Genomic DNA, 18,471 nt, shown 5'->3' with positions numbered 1-18,471 from the left:
TCTCTGGATTCTGCCTTGGTTTTGCACCTCCACTGGGGTAGTCTGGTATATGTAGTTTCACCATTTGTTATCTTCATACCTAAGATTTCGTCTCCAACTGTTTTTGTTTCTTCTTCTGGTTGGTCACATCCTGAGCACTTTCCTGGTGACTGTCTGTGAAGAAACCAGATTGTATCTTAATTTCCCAAACAACTATGTTTTTGCAAACCAAGAAGAATTGACATTATTTTTGTATATTGTGGATTTAAGTGTTTGTCTGGTGGGTCAAGAAGACAGACTTGCAAACTGATATACCATTTAACATACTGTGTATGTCTGTAATAGTGACTTGTATATAGAGTGTGTTTATCTTTGTTTATTGTGCACTGATATGCTAATTGTGTATTGTATTCTATAACCAGTTTGTTGACTTCAAAGGTAGATAGGGAAAGGCTGTGAGGAGGACTGAAGGACACTGGGTAATTCTACAAATAGATTACCTGCCTCGGGTATTAAAGAGACTTCTTTTCTTCTGGTTGTGGTCTCTGTTCAGGATCTCAGCTGAGGGTACATCGGACCCGGCTAAAAGAACACAGGACTGCTCTCGGTTATCTCCCTACGCTTGTCGTTACCTCCTCTCTGCGTGTGTATCACAGGTGGAGTAGCTACCTTGGGAGCTCGGACATAACATCTACCATTATCCCGGCGAGTCAGCGGAACGGTGAGACCCTGTAATGTGCACCATCTTGGGGTAATTGCTGGGATTGTCCTGTTTGCTATTGGGTGTTGAGGTGCAATAAAGTATTGCCACACTGTTTTACCCTAACCCTGTGTTGTCTGTGTAATGTATTGCCCACCGGGAGATAGAGCGGGCGTTCAGTGGTATGGGCCGTGGACCATGCAGTCTTGCTAAAGGCAGCCAGGCCAGCGGACGAGAGCACCCACTGACCCCGTTTCTCCACACAGCCCCTGACTTTGTCTCTGCAGCAGACATTCTTATCACCGTACCCACTGCTAAGCCACAATCTGGGACCGTGAGTAGGAAGCAGACCTTTTCTGGGGTTCAGGATGAATTACAGGGAGATCGCTTAAAGTTCCTATCCCAGTCCAGCCAGACTGACTGGGGCCCGGAGGACTCACTTCTGTGGTGATAATCGTAGGAGTATATGGGCCGCGGATCTCTAGGTCACTGCAATGATCACTCCACTGCTGGGGTTTATCGCCCACTGTAGTAACCTGTGTCTCCTGACACCGCAGAGGGAGTCCTGCATTATTCCTATTCCCATAACTTTGTATCAGCATGGACGGTTAATTGTAACCCAAGAGCATATAACAATGATATCAAAACAAAAGCTATAACAAGAAAATTGGGGTAATAATAAAACTTAGCATTTATTGATGTATACTTTTACGTTATTCTCTTCCAACAGACTGAATATGTTAAACCCAAGATCAGGGAAATCCTATGCCTGAGTGTAAACGGTGCACCGGTCACAATTCTGAATCACTTTGTCATCAGGTGTCAGTCCGCTCCCTTATGGGTATTCACTGGGGTCCTCTGAAGTTATCAGGAGAGGGGTGTGTGGAGACACGGGGGTAAACGGGTACTCTAGTCCGCTAGACGAAACTGCATGGACCAGGGATCATTGCACTGAACGCCCGTTCTCCTTTCCCCGTGGGCGCAATACTATTCAGACAACACATGGTGAGGGTAAAACAGTTTGGCAATACTTTATTGAACCACAAAACAGACAATAACACATAGAATAATCCCAGCAAAATACCCAAGATGGTGTGAAATTACAGAGTTTCACCATTCTGCTGACTCGCCAGAATAATGGCAGCTGTTTCTGCAGATCTCCCAGGACTAACTACCCCATCTGTGGCACGCACAGAGAGGAGGTAACGACAAGCTTAGGAAGCTGACAGTCAATTGAGGTACAAGTGTGTGTATATATATATATATATATATATATATATATATATATATACACAGGTACAAGGTCAGGTGACCGGAAGATCACAACCTGGCTTCTCCGAAGATCTCCATGGAGCCAGGTGACCTGTACATCCCATTCCTGGCCTTTGCAAACGTATCCATGGGGCTCAGCTGACCTGTTGGTCCAATTCCTGACTACTCCAAATGTATCCATGGTTCATTGATGATCAATTATAGCAGATCTATATTCTTTCTGCCGGGGCTATGGTCCCCTAAGCTGGCATCCTGTAGAATGTCAAATCTGTGTCCCTCATGATGGAGCCATGAATTTCTCGCTGCTGTCGTGTAGAATGTTTCTGGCTGTGGCTTTGTAAACTTGTCTCTGGTTCTCTTGGATCTCTTGGCTGTCTGGATTTCTTGGCTGTCTGCATATATTGTTACATCCTCATAGGTGCATATATCCCTTTTTTATAGTCCACAACTGTTCTTGAGGCATAATTCACAGGTAAAGGAGAAGAATGGTGAGAAGAATGGTGACAAGATCAACTCGTATTGTTTGGTTATTTAATCTATTTGCATAGTTGTTCCTCCTCTGTTTTGCAAGCCAACAAACTAGCTGGCTTGAACAATGTGTAATCAACATTTCAGCAAACATCATTGTTTAAATATCCTGTGTGTCTGTCATCCAGGATAACCGCACAATTTGTTACATCAAACGTCAACTTAAAATTCAGTATTACAGGCTTATAAAAACAAAAGTCTGTGTTTTCTTGACCAACCAAAGAACAAACACATAAATTAAAATGTCAACATATGGATAACAGTCTATTCCTCCTGGTTTACTGAAAATAGAATGGTTAATTAAGATAAAATGCGGTCGTCACAGGGTGATATGCCATTGCCCACCTATAAGTTTTTTCGGTATTGACAGGGCACAGAAATAATTCAGTAGATAAGACAGGTGATGTGAAGCAGAACTATCATTATGGGAGAGGGATAAACAGTTGTGGCTGTAAATATTGGAGCAGATCATAGTGTGAGATGGTCACTGGGGCTGTGTGTGAGGGGAGATATGTATCACGAAGATTGCTTTCTTCCGTGATCTGAAACTCATATGTTTCTCTCCAGCATGCTATGTGCTGCAGGGGTTAACCAGCAATAAAAAGGGTCTGGGTTTTTGTTGAGTAGGTGAGAGATGGGCTGGACACCTACTTACCATATCTCCACCTCAAGGGTTAGGGTTAGTGTTTTTTTTTCTCTGCTGTATGTTTGGAGGAAGGAAGTCTTCAGACTCAAGCTCTGGTGGGAGCTGAAGTATGTTGCATCCCAGAGGACTGGGGCCATGCTGGGAAGGACTTTTTGTATGGACTTTTTATATTCATTTATGCCAGATTGGCTGTTTTGTGTTAATACTTTGCTTTGTGGTTTATGAAGCAATAAACCACCAAGAAACTTTTAATACCAAGTGTTCCTGTGACTACCTTGGGGAGCAGCTGAGTGAGCTAAGCTGCTGCAATAGATAAGGAGAGTGAAAATGGTAGTTACTTACCGTAATGGTATTTCTCTGATCCCATGATGGCACCACGGAGAGAGGTGTCCGCCCCTAGGGACAGGAAACCTACAGGTGAAAAAGGCCGTACCTCTCTCCCACATCAGTTGGATTACAGAGCCTTATACAGAACTTCAGCTGCAACTCAATATTTGCACAAATTAAACTTAACCAATTTAACTTAACAGAGGCACCGTGACTCTATCCTCGAGTATCTGAGTAAAGGGTGGGCATGCAGATAACGCTTGTATATCGCTGACACGACGAGCCGAGGTTAGGGCCACTAGGAGTGTGTTTTTTAGAGATAAGATCTTTAAGGGAACTTCTGCCAGGGGCTCAAAGGGAGGTTTGGTTAGAGCATTTAAAACAAGGTTTAGATCCCATGGAGGAGAATTGTGGAGGGGAATAGGCCTGGACCTACTTGAGGCTTTAATAGGAACTCAAGAATTTAACTGTAGGAACTCAAGAATGTTCTCTATTGGGATCTCCCCGGATGATTCTGCGCCAGATACCGACATAAACTTTTTCCACACTTTCCCATATATTTTGGTGGTTACGAGTTTTCTACTCTGTAATAGAGTGGACACTAGATTGAGTGAGAACCCTTTATCACTTAGAAGCTTCCTTTCAAAAGCCAGGCTGTCATGTGTAGCTGACTGCTCGTGCGACTGTTTCTGAGGTGTTACCATGAAGGAATTGCCGGGAAGGATAATTTGAGTTTGAGACCTTCTCGTATTATTCCATATATATCCAGGGACTGTTTGAAATTTTTTTCCAGGCTGGAAGAAACCCGGCTAGTCTCCCTCCGACCCGGGGAGTACCTTCATTGTGATTTTTTACTATCAGGAGGGGGGGGGGGGGTTTGTTGAACAAGAAGCCTCTGTTTTTGTTCCTTCTGTCTTCCCATCCATCTTTATTCCCTTTTGGGGGTCTTCTCCGCATGAACTTTCTGTTCCGAAAGGAACGCCTGGGGGAACCCGGGAAAAGATTTCTTCTTATCCCCTGCTTTGTCAAGGATGTCGTCCAATGTTGACCCAAACAGAAATTCGCCTTCGCAAGGTATTGAGCATAGTTTGGTCTTCGTTTGCAAGTCCCCTGGCCAGCACTTTAGCCACAGGGCACATCTCGCTAATCTAGCCGAATCTACCGATGCGTCGGCCAAGAAGGCTGCCGCACCTTTCATTACGGACACTGACTTTTGGATCGTCTCTCTTGAGACTTTTTCCTTTAATTGGGAATCCAAGTGCTCGAGCCATACCATTAAGGCGCGGGCCGTACAGGTGGCCGCGATGGCTGGTTTTAGACCACCTTCTGCTGCTTCCCAGGAATTTTTCAAGAAAGTGTCAGCTTTTTTGTCCATCAGGTCCTTTAGGGTACCCATGTCCTCGAAGGGCAGGGCGAATTTCTTAGAGGCCTTTGCTATGGCCACATCCAATTTTGGTGCCTTGCTCCAGGATGAGCAGACTGGGTCATCGAACGGGTATTTTCTCTTGGGAGTCAAGAGAACTTTTTTGTCTGTTTTTTTCCATTCTTTTTTGATCAAAGAGTGAATTTTTTCGTTTATCGGGAATACTCTTTTTTTCTTTTGTTCCAATCCACTGAACATTATATCCTGTGATGTTCTTTTAGGGCGTTCATCTACCAGACCCATAGTCTTTCTGATGGCTTTTACCAGCGCGTCTGTCTCTTCGATAGGGAAGCAACTGCGTCCCCCTTCTGAGGATAGCGAAGAGGTCTCGGATGCTGATGAATCGCTAGAATCAGATGTTTCACTTTCTGACTCGTCCACACTAGATTCAGGAGACTTGTGGCTTGATCTGCGTTTTTTCTTTGAAGTTTTAATGCCTTTGAGGGCACTCTCCACCTGACTTTTTATTAATGATTTTAGGTCTGAGGCAAACGCCGGGGATTCCTCCTGAATTGTTTTCTCTATGCAAGAGCCGCATAGATTTTTCTCCCAGGAGGAAGGAAGCTCTTCTAAACATATAGCACACATTTTGTGCTTCGATTTGCCTGTACATTTTCTTCCCTAGGAGAAAGAGTAACCCCGTATTACATCAGTACTTTCACGTAGATCACTCACCCACTGTGAATAAGAGATACCGTCTCTGGCCTGGGGACTACATCCACTGGTTTCGTCACCGGTCGCGTAGTTTTTTCAGAGACCCGACTGCATTGAGATCCTGAGCGTCCACTGCTGCTGCTGAGAGGAAGTGTTTCCCTTGCACTGATGCTGTGAGCGCGGGTGCCGCTGTACCTGCACTTGCTCAGGAGACAATTGTACACTCTCCTGTGCATCTTGCTGCTCCTTGTCACTCAGTTGCCTCCACACTGCGTTTAGTGAAGAGGAGGTTTAAATCCACCGGCACCTGACCCCCACAGCGCGCCGGTGTCCCCGCCTGCTCAGGCCCCCCAGCACTCGGCGTCCAGCGACGATAGGTTACATAGTTACATAGTTATTAAGGTTGAAGGAAGACTATATGTCCATCTAGTTCACCCCACAGCCTAACCTAACATGCCCAAACATGTTGATCCAGAGGAAGGCAAAAAACCCCATGTGGCAAATAGTAAGCTCCACATTGGGGAAAAAAATTCCTTCCCGCCTCCACATACGGCAATCAGACTAGTTCCCTGGATCAACGCCCTATCAAGGAATCTAGTGTATATATCCTGTAACATTATACTTTTCCAGAAAGGTATCCAGTCCCCTCTTAAATGTAAGTAATGAATCACTCATTACAACATCATACGGCAGAGAGTTCCATAGTCTCACTGCTCTTACAGTAAAGAATCCGCGTCTGTTATTATGCTTAAACAAAGCGCTGCGGAATATGTTGGCGCTATATAAATAAAAATTATTATTATTTATTATTATTAAACCTTTTTTCCTCCAGGCGTAGAGGATGCCCCCTTGTCCCGGTTTCAGGTCTATGATTAAAAAGATCATCAGAAAGGTCTTTGTACTGTCCCCTCATATATTTATACATTAACATAAGATCACCCCTTAGTCTTCGCTTTTCCAAACTAAATAGCCCCCAGTGTAATAACCTATCTTGGTATTGCAGACCCCCCAGTCCTCTAATAACCTTGGTCGCTCTTCTCTGCACCCGCTGAAGTTCAGCTATGTCTTTCTTATACACCGGAGACCAGAACTGTGCACAGTATTCTAAGTGTGGTCGCACTAGTGACTTGTATAGAGGTAAAATGATGTTCTCCTCATGAGCATCTATGCCTCTTTTAATGCATCCCATTATTTTATTTGCCTTTGTAGCAGCTGCCTGACACTGGCCACTGAATATGAGTTTGTCATCCACTCATACACCCAGGTCTTTTTCATTGACGGTTTTGCCCAGAGTTTTAGAATTAAGCACATAATTATACATCTTATTACTTCTACCCAAGTGCATGACCTTACATTTATCCCCATTAAAGCTCATTTGCCATTTATCAGCCCAAGCTTCTAGTTTACATAAATCATCCTGTAATATAAAATTGTCCTCCTCTGTATTGATTACCCTGCAGAGTTTAGTGTCATCTGCAAATATTGAAATTCTACTCTGAATGCCCCCTACAAGGTCATTAATAAATATGTTAAAAAGAAGACGGCCCAATACTGACCCCTGTGGTACCCCACTGCTAACCGCTACCCAGTCCGAGTGTGCTCCATTAATAACCACCCTTTGTTTCCTATCCCTGAGCCAGCTCTCAACCCACTTACACATATTTTCCCCTATCCCCATTATTCTCATTTTATGTATCAACCTTTTGTGTGGCACCGTATCAAAAGCTTTTGAAAAGTCCATATACACTACATCCACTGGGTTCCCTTGGTCCAATCCGGAACTTACCTCTTCATAGAAACTGATCAGATTAGTCTGACATGAACGGTCCCTAGTAAACCCGTGCTGATACTGGGTCATGAGGTTATTCCTCTTCAGATACTCCAGTATAGCCTCCCTTAGAATGCCCTCTAGGATTTTACCCACAGTAGAGGTGAAGCTTACTGGCCTATCATTTCCGAGTTCAGTTTTTGTTCCCTTTTTGAATATTGGCACCACATTTGCTATACGCCAGTCCTGTGGTACAGACCCTAATGGTCTATCAATGACTGTACTTAATTCCTGCAGGTGAGTATGGTATTTTTTTTTTTATATATTGCAGCAGCAAACGGGGCATCTTATGGGGGCCATAAACCATAATGGAGCAGTGTACGGGGCATATAATACTATGGAGCATCTTATGGGGGCCATTAACCATAATGCAGCAGTGTACAGGGGCATATACTATGGAGCATCTTATGGGGGCCATAAACCTTTATGGAGCAGTGTACGGGGGCATATACTATGGAGCATCTTATGGGGCCATAAATCATAATGGAGCAGTGTACGGGGGCATATACTATGGAGCATGTTACAGGGGCCATCAACCATAATGGAGCAGTGTACGGGGGCATATACAATGGAGCATATTATAGGGGCCATCAACCATAATGGAGCAGTGTACGGGGGCATATACTATGGAGCATCTTATGGGGGCCATAAACCATAATGGAGCAGCATACGGGGCATATACAACGGAGCATTTTATGGGGGCCATCAACCATAATGGAGCAGTGTACGGGGGCATATACCATGGAGCATCTTATGGGGGCCATCAACCATGATGGAGCAGTGTACGGGGGCATATACCATGGAGCATCTTATGGGGGTCATAAACCTTTATGGAACAGCGTACGGGGCATACACTGTGGAGCATCTTATGGGGCCAAAAACCTTTATGGAGCAGTGTACGGGGGCATATACTATGGAGCATCTTATGGGGGCCATCAACCTTTATGGAGCAGTGTACGGGGCATATACTATGGAGCATCTTATGGGGGCCATAAACCTTTATGGAGCAGCGTATGGGGCATATGGATGGGAGCAGCAAATTAAAGAATGGTGGCGCAGGATGGGAGCAGCACATGACAGAACGGGGGCGCAGGATGGGAGCAGCACATGACAGGATGGGAGCAGCACATGACAGAACGCGGGCGCAGGATGGGAGCAGCACATGACAGAACGGGGGCGCAGGATGGGAGCAGCACATGACAGAACGGGGGCGCAGGATGGGAGCAGCACATGACAGAACGGGGGCGCAGGATGGGAGCAGCACATGACAGAACGGGGGCGCAGGATGGGAGCAGCACATGGCAGGATGGGGACGCAGGATGGAGCAGCACATGACAGGATGGGGGCGTAGGATGGAGCAGCACATGACAGGATTGGGACACAGGATGGAGCAGCACATGACAGGATGGGGACACAGGATGGAGCAGCACATGACAGGATGGGGACGCAGGATGGAGCAGCACATGACAGGATGGGGGCGCAGGATGGGAGCAGCACATGACAGGATGGGGACGCAGGATGGAGCAGCACATGACAGGATGGGGACGCTGGATGGAGCAGCACATGACAGGATGGGGATGCAGGATGGAAGCAGCACATGACAGGATGGGGACGCAGGATGGGAGCAGCACATACCAGGATGGGGGTGCAGGATGGAGCAGCACATGACAGGATGGGGGCGCAGGATGGGAGCAGCACATGACAGGATGGGGATGCAGGATGGAGCAGTACATGACAGGATGGGGACGCAGGATGGAGCAGCACATGACAGGATGGGGACGCAGGATGGGAGCAGCACATGACAGAACGGGGGCGCAGGATGGGAGCAGCACATGACAGAACGGGGGCGCAGGATGGGAGCAGCACATGACAGAACGGGGGCGCAGGATAGGAGCAGCACATGACAGAACGGGGGCGCAGGATGGAAGCAGCACATGACAGAACGGGGGCGCAGGATGGGAGCAGCACATGGCAGGATGGGGACGCAGGATGGAGCAGCACATGACAGGATGGGGGCGTAGGATGGAGCAGCACATGACAGGATTGGGACACAGGATGGAGCAGCACATGACAGGATGGGGACACAGGATGGAGCAGCACATACCAGGATGGGGACGCAGGATGGAGCAGCACATGACAGGATGGGGACACAGGATGGAGCAGCACATGACAGGATGGGTAATATCAAAGTGAATACCAGCGCACTACCAATATACATGAATATGTACGGGGTGCAAAAGAAGCGGTATGGAACCACGAATAAGAATAAAGAAAAAAGGAACCACTTCATATGATTGCACACCACGAAATGAAAATGAATAAAAAGGCAAACTTTTATTGACACACCAATAAAAACAATTAAAACGGTATCATACCGACATCCACATCCACCCGCCAAAGCAATACAGTACAAGCAAGTGAAAGCGCCAATATACACAAAAGCTAAATAGCAATGAATAACACAGCACACTAATCAATGTCCTCTCAGGCACAACATTTATATAACTGAACCAAGATGGCATAAAGAGTACAGCTAGCACCCCCACAAGGTAAATACAAATATTGCCAACTATGGGACAAGGATAAGTCCATGTATACCAATGGAGCGTATAGAAGCGAGGAGGTGCCTAGGCACCTGGGCCCAGACACAGTAGTGGTAGAGAAACTGAACAGCGTAATAACAATAAAAGCACATACACGGCAATACCCATGTACCGCAATATAGCTACCACATAGCAGAGGTGTGTATCCAGGTCCCAGGTGCGGCCAGACAGAACACAAAAAGGCGCTGTGAGAAAAACCCACGTAAGGGGGCAATGCGCCAAGGGCAGGGTGAGCGTGGGGAGAAAGCCCAACGCGTGTCGCCGTCGCACGGACGGCTTCGTCAGGGGAAGGATGGGAGCAGCACATGACAGGATGGGGGCACAGGATGGAGCAGCACATGACAGGATGGGGACGCAGGATGGGAGCAGCACATGACAGGATGGGGGCACAGGATGGAGCAGCACATGACAGGATGGGGGTGCAGGATGGGAGCAGCACATGACAGGATGGGGACGCAGGATGGAGCAGCACATACCAGGATGGGGGCACAGGATGGAGCAGCACATGACAGGATGGGGGCGCAGGATGGGAGCAGCACATGACAGGATGGGGGCGCAGGATGGGAGCAGCACATGACAGGATGGGGGTGCAGGATGGGTGCAGCACATGACAGGATGGGGGTGCAGGATGGGTGCAGCACATGACAGGATGGGGACGCAGGATGGAGCAGCACATGACAGGATGGGGGTGCAGGATGGGTTCAGCACATGACAGGATGGTGACGCAGGATGGAGCAGCACATGACAGGATGGGGACGCAGGATGGAGCAGCACATGACAGGATGGAGACCATATACCAATATAAATGCTCGCCACCTGGGCGTAGAACGGGTTCAATAGCTAGTAATATTATATAGCAGGAAGCTATAGGTGTGCAATGAGTCCTGGTGGCCGTATACCAGATGGTGACATGGCACGTTTAACAGGTCATGGTAATAGAGTAGCAGTAAGCATATATATGGGGATCATGGTGCTGCCATCATGGGCCCAAATCCGCAAGGATAGGTGAGGTTACCTGCTTGTGGCAGTCAAGAATAGCTGTAAAGCGGCGCTCCCGCGCCCTGCTTGGCATGCAGCCGCTGTGCTCGGTGAGTGGGATCAGTGTGCGGCTGGTTTATAAATTGCCGCGCATACCGCTAGGCCGGAAGTGCGCCATCTGGACCGGAAGTGACGCGCCGCAAGTGAAAATTGCTACCGCGCATGCGCGGAGAGTGTAATGGGTATATCATAGTAGTCACAACGTTGTGTGTAACAATATCTTGGTGTCATTACAAGTAAGGGAGGCAAAAACCCTGCGGTATGAACGACGTATTTGCCTAATATTGTAAGTCCTATAATAGCAAAAGTTTATAAAAATTAATAAAAAGCCACAATAATGGAAAAATGAAAAATAAAACTAAATAAAATGAAAATAGATGTCCTGGCAAAAGGTACCTGTTCTAAAGGCTGGATTAGTGTAACTCACCTACTGAAAGGGGTGGTCAACATTTCTGGAAAATAAAGGACATAATTAGTAATGATCATATTAACCAATTGATTTCTCTATTCAAAACCCCTGGGAACCAAAGTATCCAGTTTATCGATCCAGTAAATTTCTCGTGTTTTGAGTAATTTGATGTGATGGCCTCCCCTTCTTGGTCTGGGTACATGCTCAATCACCTGGTATTTCAATTGGGCCACCGTGTGTTTGAGTTTCACAAAGTGGTCAGGTAGGGGTAGCCATGTCTTGCCGCAGCGTATGGTAGATTTGTGGCTAGTGATACGGTCTTTAATGGCCACAGGGACATTTGACCAATAGACCTCGAAGCTGGAGTCACAGGTGTGATAGCCGCGGATAGGGTAAGATGTGTTATCACCTGGTGGTAAGGACAATAATGGACCTGGTGGTTAAGAGCACACGGAATGACCTGATAGTTACTAATAATATAGGACGAGCTCTGAGACGTGGGAACTCTGCTGACCGCAATCCCTAATCCTATCACACACACTAGAAATAGCCGTGGATTGCTCCTAACGCTCCCTATGCAACTCGACACAGCCTAAGAAACTAGCTAGCCCTAGAGATAGAAAAATAAAGCTTACCTTGCCTCAGAGAAATTCCCCAAAGGAAAAGGCAGCCCCCCACATATAATGACTGTGAGTAAAGATGAAAATTACAAACACAGAGATGAAATAGATTTAGCAAAGTGAGGCCCGACTTACTGAACAGACAGAGGATAGGAAAGGTAACTTTGCGGTCAGCACAAAAAAATACAAAAAGACCATGCAGAGGGCGCAAAAAGACCCTCCGCACCAACTCACGGTGCGGAGGCGCTCCCTCTGCGTCCCAGAGCTTCCAGCAAGCAAGACAAAAATCAAAATAGCAAGCTGAACAGAAAAATAGCAAACCAGAGAAAAACAAGCAGGAACTTAGCTTCTGCTGGGAAGACAGGTCACAAGAACGATCCAGGAGAGAACTAGACCAATACTGGAACATTGACAGGTGGCATGGAGCAATGATCTAAGTGGAGTTAAATAGAGCAGCCAGCTAACAAATTAACCTCGTCACCTGTGGAAGGAAACTCAGAAGCCGCAGCTCCACTCACAACCACCAGAGGAAGCCCATGGACAGAACCAGCCGAAGTACCATTCATGACCACAGGAGGGAGCTTGACAACAGAATTCACAACAGTACCCCCCCCTTGAGGAGGGGTCACCGAACCCTCACCAGAGCCCCCAGGCCGACCAGGACGAGCCAAATGAAAGGCACGAACCAGATCGGCAGCATGAACATCGGAGGCAAAGACCTAGGAATTATCTTCCTGACCATAACCCTTCCACTTGACCAGGTACTGGAGTTTCCGTCTCGAAATACGAGAATCCAAAATCTTCTCCACCACATACTCCAACTCCCTCTCAACCAACACCGGGGCAGGAGGATCAACGGATGGAACCACAGGCGCCACGTATCTCCGCAACAACGACCTATGGAACACATTATGGATGGCAAAAGAAGCTGGAAGGGTCAAACGAAACGACACAGGATTGAGAACCTCAGAAATCTTATACGGACCAATGAAACGAGGCTTAAACTTAGGAGAGGAAATCTTCATAGGAACATAACGAGACGACAACCAAACCAAATCCTCAACACGAAGTCGGGGACCCACACAGCGCCGGCGGTTAGCGAAACGTTGAGCCTTCTCCTGGGACAATGTCAAATTGTCCACCACATGAGTCCACATCTGCTGCAACCTGTCCACCACCGTATCCACACCAGGACAGTCCGAAGGCTCAACCTGCCCTGAAGAGAAACGAGGATGGAAACCAGAATTACAGAAAAAAGGAGAAACTAAAGTAGCCGAGCTGGCCCGATTATTAAGGGCGAACTCAGCCAACGGCAAAAAGGACACCCAATCATCCTGATCAGCAGAAACAAAGCATCTCAGATATGTTTCCAAAGTCTGATTAGTTCGTTCGGTTTGGCCATTTGTCTGAGGATGGAAAGCCGAGGAAAAAGACAAATCAATGCCCATCCTAGCACAAAAGGCTCGCCAAAACCTCGAAACAAACTGGGAACCTCTGTCCGAAACAATGTTCTCCGGTATGCCATGTAAATGAACCACATGCTGGAAAAACAATGGCACCAAATCAGAGGAGGAAGGCAATTTAGACAAGGGTACCAAATGGACCATCTTAGAGAAGCGATCACAAACCACCCAAATGACCGACATCCTTTGAGAGACAGGGAGATCCGAAATAAAATCCATAGAGATATGCGTCCAGGGCCTCTTCGGGACCGGCAAGGGCAAAAGCAACCCACTGGCACGAGAACAGCAGGGCTTAACCCGAGCACAAGTCCCACAGGACTGCACAAAAGAACGCACATCCCGCGACAAAGATGGCCACCAAAAGGATCTAGCCACCAAATCTCTGGTACCAAAGATTCCAGGATGACCAGCCAACACCGAACAATGAACCTCAGAGATAACTCTACAAGTCCATTTATCAGGGACAAACAATTTCTCCGCTGGGCAACGGTCAGGTCTATCATCCTGAAATTTTTGCAGCACCCGCCGCAAATCAGGGGAGATGGCAGACAAAATTACCCCCTCCTTGAGAATACCCGCCGGCTCAGGAACACCCGGAGAGTCGGGCACAAAACTCCTTGACAGGGCATCAGCCTTCACATTCTTAGAGCCTGGAAGGTATGAAACCACAAAATCAAAACGGGAGAAAAATAGCGACCAACGAGCCTGTCTAGGATTCAACCGTTTGGCAGACTCGAGATAAGTCAAATTCTTGTGATCCGTCAAGACCACCACGCGATGCTTGGCTCCTTCAAGCCAATGACGCCACTCCTCGAATGCCCACTTCATGGCCAACAACTCTCGATTGCCAACATCATAATTGCGCTCAGCAGGCGAAAACTTTCTAGAAAAGAAGGCACATGGTTTCATCACCGAGCCATCAGAACTTCTTTGCGACAAAACAGCCCCTGCTCCAATCTCAGAAGCATCAACCTCGACCTGAAACGGAAGCGAAACATCTGGCTGGCACAACACAGGGGCAGAAGAAAAACGACGCTTCAACTCCTGAAAAGCTTCCACAGCCGCAGAAGACCAATTGACTACATCAGCACCCTTCTTGGTCAAATTAGTCAACGGTTTAGCAACACTAGAAAAATTACTGATGAAGCGACGATAAAAATTAGCAAAGCCCAGGAACTTTTGCAGACTCTTCACAGATGTCGGCTGAGTCCAATCATAAATGGCCTGGACTTTAACAGGGTCCATCTCGATAGTAGAAGGGGAAAAAATGAAACCCAAAAATGAAACCTTCTGAACTCCAAAGAGACACTTTGACCCCTTCACAAACAAAGAATTTGCACGAAGGACCTGGAACACCATTCTGATCTGCTTCACGTGAGACTCCCAATCATCCGAGAAGACCAAAATATCATCCAAATATACAATCAGGAATTTATCCAGGTACTCTCGGAAGATGTCATGCATAAAGGACTGAAATACTGATGGAGCATTGGAAAGCCCGAATGCCATAACCAGGTACTCAAAATGGCCCTCGGGCGTATTAAATGCTGTTTTCCATTCATCGCCCTGTTTAATATGCACAAGATTATACGCACCACGAAGATCTATCTTGGTGAACCAACTAGCCCCCTTAATCCGAGCAAATAAATCCGACAGCAGCGGCAAAGGGTACTGAAATTTGACTGTGATCTTATTAAGAACGCGGTAATCAATACAAGGTCTCAAAGAACCATCCTTCTTGGCCACAAAAAAGAACCCTGTTCCCAATGGTGACGACGACGGGCGAATATGACCCTTCTCCAAGGATTCCTCTACATAGCTCCGCATAGCGGCGTGCTCTGGCACAGATAAATTGAACAGTCGGCCCTTAGGAAACTTACTACCAGGAATCAAATTGATAGCACAATCGCAATCCCTATGAGGAGGTAGGGCACTGGATTTGGGCTCATCAAATACATCCCGGTAATCCGACAAAAACTCCGGGACTTCTGAAGGGGTGGATGACGAAATAGACAAAAATGGAACATCACCATGTACCCCCTGACAACCCCAGCTGGACACAGACATAGATTTCCAATCCAATACTGGATTATGGACCTGTAGCCATGGCAACCCCAAAACGACCACATCATGCAGATTATGCAACACCAAAAAGCGAATATCTTCCTGATGTGCAGGAGCCATGCACATGGTCAATTGGGTCCAGTACTGAGGCTTATTCTTGGCCAAAGGCGTAGCATCAATTCCTCTCAATGGAATAGGATACTGCAAGGGCTCCAAGAAAAAACCACAGCACCTAGCAAACTCCAAGTCCATCAAATTCAGGGCAGCGCCTGAATCCACAAATGCCATAACAGAATAGGATGACAAAGAGCAAATCAGAGTAACGGACAAAAGAAATTTCGACTGTACCGTACCAATGGTGGCAAACCTAGCGAAACGCTTAGTGCGCTTAGGACAATCGGAGATAGCATGAGTGGAATCACCACAGTAAAAACACAGCCCATTCCGACGTCTGTGTTCTTGCCGTTCAGCTCTGGTCAAAGTCTTATCACATTGCATAGGCTCAGGTCTATGCTCAGATAATACCGCCAAATGGTGCACAGCTTTACGCTCACGCAAGCGTCGATCGATCTGAATGGCCAAAGACATAGACTCATTCAGACCAGCAGGCATGGGAAATCCCACCATGACATCCTTAAGGGCTTCAGAGAGACCCTTTCTGAAAATTGCTGCCAGGGCACATTCATTCCACTGAGTGAGTACAGACCACTTCCTAAACTTCTGACAATATATTTCTACCTCATCCTGACCCTGACACAGAGCCAGCAAGATTTTCTCTGCCTGATCCACTGAATTAGGTTCATCATAAAGCAATCCGAGCGCCAGAAAAAACGCATCAACATCACGCAATGCCGGATCTCCTGGCGCAAGGGAAAATGCCCAGTCTTGAGGGTCTCCACGTAACAAAGAAATAATGATTTTCACTTGTTGAACAGGGTCACCTGAGGAGCGGGGTTTCAAAGCAAGAAACAATTTACAATTGATTTTTGAAATTCAGAAACTTAGATCGATCCCCAAAAAACAAATCAGGAATAGGAATCCTAGGCTCTAACATCGGATTCCGAACCACAAAATCCTGAATGTTTTGTACCCTTGCAGTGAGATTATCCATACAAGAGGACAGACCTTGAATGTCCATATCTACACCTGTATCCTGAACCATCCAGAGGTAAAGGGGAAAAGAGAGACAAAACACACTGCAAAGAAAAAAAAATGGTCTCAGAACTTCTCTTATCCCTCTATTGAGATGCATTAATACTTTGGGCCACCTGTACTGTTATCACCTGGTGGTAAGGACAATAATGGACCTGGTGGATAAGAGCACGCGGAATGACCTGATAGTTACTAATAATATAGGACGAGCTCTGAGACGTGGGAACTCTGCTGACCGCAATCCCTAATCTTATCACACATACTAGAAATAGCCGTGGATTGCTCCTAACGCTCCCTATGCAACTCGACACAGCCTAAGAAACTAGCTAGCCCTAGAGATAGAAAAATAAAGCCTACCTTGCCTCAGAGAAATTCCCCAAAGGAAAAGGCAGCCCCCCACATATAATGACTGTGAGTAAAGATGAAAATTACAAACACAGAGATTAAATAGATTTAGCAAAGTGAGGCCCGACTTACTGAACAGACAGAGGATAGGAAAGGTAACTTTGCGGTAAGCACAAAAAACTACAAAAAGACCACGCAGAGGGCGCAAAAAGACCCTCCGCACCAACTCACGGTGCGGAGGCGCTCCCTCTGCGTCCCAGAGCTTCCAGCAAGCAAGACAAAAATCAAAATAGCAAGCTGAACAGAAAAATAGCAAACCAGAGAAAAACAAGCAGGAACTTAGCTTCTGCTGGGAAGACAGGTCACAAGAACGATCCAGGAGAGAACTAGACCAATACTGGAACATTGACAGGTGGCATGGAGCAATGATCTAAGTGGAGTTAAATAGAGCAGCCAGCTAACGAATTAACCTCGTCACCTGTGGAAGGAAACTCAGAAGCCGCAGCTCCACTCACAACCACCAGAGGAAGCCCATGGACAGAACCAGCCGAAGTACCATTCATGACCACAGGAGGGAGCTTGACAACAGAATTCACAACAAAGATGTCCCTGTCCTAGGATGGGTGACGCTATCCGATTTTATTACATTGGAGCATGAGGCACAGATTAGACATGGAAACGTGCCTTGTCGGCATGTAGTGAGGAAACTTTGAGATGTGGAAGGACAAGAGCTACCAATGTCTGCCCGTACTAGTCTGTCTCTGATATTGGGGGCTCTCCTACTACACATTAGGGCCGGTGTGGTGAAGCAGTCAATGATCAGATATGCTCTGGAAAGTAATGGCCAATGTTTCCTAATGATCGAATGGACCTTGGGCATTAGGGGATGATAGGTATGTACGAACGGGACGCGGTCTTTGGGAAGTGATTGTGGACAGGGAGATTATGGACTAAGGATACGAGTTCTTTCTTGTTCTAGCAAACGTGGTGGGTAATCTCTGTCTCTAAATTTCTGGGACATATCGTCCAGGCAGGCTTGGAGTAAATCAGGATCGGAAACTATTTTGGCTACCCTTGTGAATTGTGATCGGGGGATTCTATTTTTAGTGGCTTTACGGTGACTGCTGGAGTAGTGTAAAAGACTGTTGCAGTCTGTAGATTTAGTAAATAAATCGGTTGTGAGGTTCCCAAGTTGGTCCTCACGTACCATGGTATCTAACAATGAGATGTGTTCTTTATCAGAGTGAATGGTAAATTGGAGCTCTGGATAAATGGAATTTAGAAGTTGATGGAATTTTGATAATAGATCAGATGTCCCTGTCCAAACAAGAAAGATGTCATCAATATAACGATGATAACATCTGACGTGTCGGTTGAAGAGTTCCTCCGGGTAAATGTAATTCTCCTCAAAGTAGCTCAT

The 18,471-nt window shown here is 46.7% G+C and overlaps 1 protein-coding gene across 1 annotated transcript in view; it reads left to right on the top strand.

Annotated features, from left to right (window-relative positions):
* Nucleotides 1–18,471, top strand: part of WDR97 (WD repeat domain 97) — a 519,753-nt gene that overhangs the window by 290,286 nt on the left and 210,996 nt on the right. The gene's annotated exons all lie outside the window — the stretch shown is intronic.

This window comes from Ranitomeya imitator, chromosome 6, assembly GCF_032444005.1.
Source record: "Ranitomeya imitator isolate aRanImi1 chromosome 6, aRanImi1.pri, whole genome shotgun sequence".
In the NCBI taxonomy this organism is placed as follows: Eukaryota; Metazoa; Chordata; class Amphibia; order Anura; family Dendrobatidae; genus Ranitomeya; species Ranitomeya imitator.
Note: the sequence above shows the minus strand (reverse complement) of the source record. Positions and strands in the feature narration are given on the sequence as shown.